At 44.0% G+C, this 4,192-nt stretch overlaps 1 protein-coding gene across 1 annotated transcript in view; it reads right to left on the bottom strand.

Moving 5' to 3' along the window:
- The window catches only part of Bdh1 (3-hydroxybutyrate dehydrogenase 1), a 58,110-nt gene extending 54,340 nt beyond the window's left edge, over positions 1 to 3,770 (bottom strand). Inside the window, exon 1 of the mRNA XM_050159826.1 lies at positions 3,749 to 3,770. The gene's annotated coding sequence lies outside the window, so the exon portion shown is untranslated. The remainder of the gene's footprint in view (positions 1 to 3,748) is intronic.
- Between the last annotated feature and the right edge of the window lie 422 nt (positions 3,771 to 4,192).

Genomic DNA, 4,192 nt, shown 5'->3' with positions numbered 1-4,192 from the left:
AGTTTGAGGAGGCTACCAACTGGACACTGGGCCATCAGGCCTCCAGACTGTCGGACTCTCACAGGCCTGGCTCAGGCCTGCAGTCTCTGGGTAGTAGCAGCCCCGTAGCTGTCCTGACCCATCCTAGTCTTGTGGGTGTAGGCAGTAGATCAGAGGATTTCTCTCTTCCTAGGGAAACAAGCCAAAGGTCAGGGCTACCCAACCATGAGTAAATACCAACATCCCCAATTTCGAGAGCGCCTAGAGATGACCTGTACTCTAGTTTAGCATCTACCACAGCTGGCTCTTGGCTGTTTGTCCGGCAGCTCACAGACCTCACAAACTAGACTGAATTGATTTCTGTGGTCCTGGTGCTTTGCACAGCTCCTGGCACATAGGCGATGTGCAAACATCTGTTGATGTGACGCCAGTCTCGCTCCCCTGACCATCTCTGGGTGGCTTTGCTCTCTGGGGTTTCCAACACTCAGCTCTCTGCAACATCCGCACTCTGCATTTGGGGAGACCCACCAGAACCAGGAACCTCTTCAGCCGCTTCCTTTTATTTATATTTGTTTATTTACTTATTTATTTTGAGGTACGATTTCTCTGGGTAACCCTGGCTGTCTTGGAGCTCACTCTGTAGAGGGGGCTGGTCTTGAACTCAGAGATCCACCTGCCTCTGCCTCCAGAGTAAAGGGACGAAAGGCATGGACCACCACTGCCTGGCTATGTTGCTTCCTTTAAAGTAGGATTCTAGTCTAGGAAATTTGGAAAAATGAAGATTGCTAATAAAAACAAGTGCTTTGATTTGATTATGAGCTGTCCCTCACAGGCTCATGTTTAGAACACTTGGTCTCTATTTTAGGAGGTTGTGGGAACTTTGGAAGGTGGGTCGAGCTGAAAAGGTAAGTCACTGGGATGTACCTTTGAAAGTTATACTAGGTTGCCAGTCTGCTCTTCTCTCTGCTTCCTGTCCATCACACTGTGAGCAGTTCTTTAACTCCTTCTGTGCCATGACAGATTGATGCCTCTGAAACTGTGAATCAAAATAACCCTTTTCTCCAGTCAGTCTTAGATTTTGCATTTGGCCTCAGTGATGCAAAAGTAACTCACTTGGAAAATTGGTATCAGGAGAGGGGACGTGGTTAGGACTAAGCCTGACTGTGTCGTTCTGAGAGCTTTGGAGCTGCTTTGCCAGAAGAAAATGGAGATGCAAGTCAGAGAAGGCCTAGAATGTTCTAAGTGGAGCTTGCTGAGTAATTCTGGTGGGAGCTAGGAAAACCAGGATGATAATGACAATGTGAACCATAGGAGCTGGAGAGATGGCTCACTGGTTAAGAGCACTGGCTGCTCTTCCAGGGGATCCAGGTTCCATTCCCAGCACCCACATGGCAGCTCACAGCTGTCTGTAACTCCAGTTCCAGGGGATCTGACACCTTCTTCTGATCTCTCCAGGCACAAGGCATGTTGTCAAGCATAAATGTATATACAGGCATAACACCCATACACATAAAATAAGAAAATGGTTTTTAAAGTATGAATGATAAAAGATAGCTCATGAGGTTTTATAAGGAAATGGGGATTTCATTGGAAAATGGCCTAGAGGCATCCATACAACATTATGGAAAAGAATTTGTCCACATCTTGTCCATGGCCTGGAATATTATGGGATGCTGTCTTAGTACTCTTCTATTGCTGTGAAGAGGCACCATGACCAAGGCCACTCTTATAGAGAAAACATTTAACTGGGTGGACTTGCTTACAGTTTTAGAAGGTTAGCCCATAATCATTATGGCAGTAAGAAGACAGGCATGGCTCTGGAGCAGTGGCTGAGCGCTTTGCATCCTGGTCCCCAGGCAGCAGACATAAAGCAAAAGACTGGGCCTGGAAAGGACTTTTGAAACATCAAAGTCTACCCCTAATGAAACACCTCAACCAACAAGGCCACACCTCCTAATCCTTCCCAAACGGTTTCATTAACTGGGGACCAAGCATTCAAACATATGGGCCTATAGGGTCCATTTTTATTCAAATCACCACAAAGGACAACTTTTAATATAATAGATAAGTAACTTGGCTGAGGAAATTTCAAGATAGCATGGCATTCAGGTTGTGGCATAGATGTTGCTGCTGTTCATAACCAGGTTTACAGTAAGAATAAAAGCAGAGGGGGGAGATTTGGAAATGTAAAGTTTGGCTAGAGAAGGTACAGATTTAAATCTGTGGACAAAGAGAATATGGTTGTTGATAAATAAGTCCTGGAAAGATGACTGATGAGTAAAAGTGCTTATTGCACAAGCGTGATGACCTGAGATCAACAACTGGATTTCACAGAGGAAGGAGAAAACTGATTCTTCCATATTATTTGTCTTCTAATTTCTACACATGAGCTATGGAATGTGAGCATCTGTTCTCTCTCTCTCTCTCTCTCTCTCTCTCTCTTTCTCTCTTTCTCTCATGCACATACAGACACACATACAAAGGAGGAGGAGAAGTGTAAACAGATTTTTTTCTTGCAGCTTTTCTTGAATAATCACTCAGAGGCTTAATATTACTTATAAATGCTTGACCAATAGCTCAGGCTTATTACTAGCTAACTCTTATATTTAAATTAACCCATATTTCTTATCTATGCTTCGTCATGTGGCTCTTGGCTTGTTACCTCATTTTCTATATTTCCTGCTTCCTTGGCAGCTGACTGGCATCTCCATCTCCAGACTCCACCTTTCTTCTTCCCAGCATTCTCAGTTTCGCTTTCCCACCTATACTTCCTGTCTGGCTACTGGCCCATCAGCTTTTTATTAACCAATGAGAATAATACATATTCACAGTGTACAGAGGGTTATTCCATAGTAGATGAGGAAGAAGAAAGGGAAACAAAACTACATGGTTTCCACTGTGGTTCTAGAAAAGATGTCTTAAAGATATCTCTGGAGTTTACTTATTGTAATCTGAAGGGTGTAAAATTAGAAACTTAATTTAAAACCTTTTCCTTGAGAAGAAAAAGTCATTGGCAACCTGTTTTACAGGAGGCTGTCTAAGGGAATAACAAAAAGAGACAGATTTACTCCTAGCAGCAGCGCTCTTTTTTCTCCAAAGAAGACAGAAGACAAATGGGCATAAAACAACATTCATCCACACTTCATTTCAACTGCCAAGCACTGATCACTGGGGAAAACTGTCTTTCATCTAAACTGAAGATCACCAGACAATGGACAGATTCGCTGGAATCAACAGCCTAGTTGCTCGGGTCAAGGTAGGCTTGTCTTCTTACAGATTTCTTAGCCCACAGGCTCTTCTGGAGCCTGGCAGGTCCTGTGCTAAACAGCAAAAGGCAAATAGGATCTTCAGTGACCGTGGAGGACCCCGAGGAGTAGCTTCTGGTGCCAACCAAGTAAGTTCTATATCATTTTTAAATCAGTAACTCAAGTAAAATTTTATCCTTCTCAAAGATCTCTGATGCAGTTTGACAACTGGGGGGTTTTGTCAGTTTAAAAGTACAGCCTCACCAAACAAATTTCAGTAAATTACAAATATAAGTTATTAAGGCATGTCATACCTGCAAGTAATAAAGGTGTGAGGAAACTTATGTTTTCCCAAACTCCAAAAATTCTTGTGAGTTCCAGGGAGCCAAATTGAAGGATCCACCTTAAACAGGTCAGATACACCCCTCTCAATTCCCTGGTCCTATTTTTCCCCTAAACTTAACTTTGTCCTCTGTTCTGCCAATACCTTAAACAGGTGTAAGAGACACCAGACATTTCCATACCACAAACACCAGACAGGAACAAAGATTTCTGTCTGGATTAAGGTGTGTGTCACTCGGCCCAGCTCCTCTCACTCTTGGCTGCTTCCAGATCCTTCTCTCTCCAGTGTGAGCCAGTTGGTCCGCAGTACTTCACTGAGTCCCTGCCCTCCATGGCTTCCAATCTAATAGGAGAGGCCAGTGATTGCTGGTGTCTTAGTTAGTTAAGTTTTAACTTCCAGACTGTGTCCAACAGCCTTTGAAATGCCTGGTGTTGTCTTCTCCTCAGTACCAATCCCCCAAGTAAATGGCTACCTCCATTGCTTGGAGGGGGTGTGAGGGAAGGGGTGGGCAGGGGAGATCATTGCACTCTTGGCCTAACATCACAGGGTTCTCTTTGTTGTAGCTGACTTCTAGTCAGTGTGGCCCAGTTCTGAAGAGTGGCCCAGGCTGAAATAGCAAGCAAGG

This window comes from Alexandromys fortis, unplaced genomic scaffold (genome assembly GCF_014885135.2).
Source record: "Alexandromys fortis isolate MF-2015 unplaced genomic scaffold, M_Fortis_MF-2015_v1.1 scaffold_119, whole genome shotgun sequence".
Lineage (NCBI taxonomy): Eukaryota > Metazoa > Chordata > Mammalia > Rodentia > Cricetidae > Alexandromys > Alexandromys fortis.
Note: the sequence above shows the minus strand (reverse complement) of the source record. Positions and strands in the feature narration are given on the sequence as shown.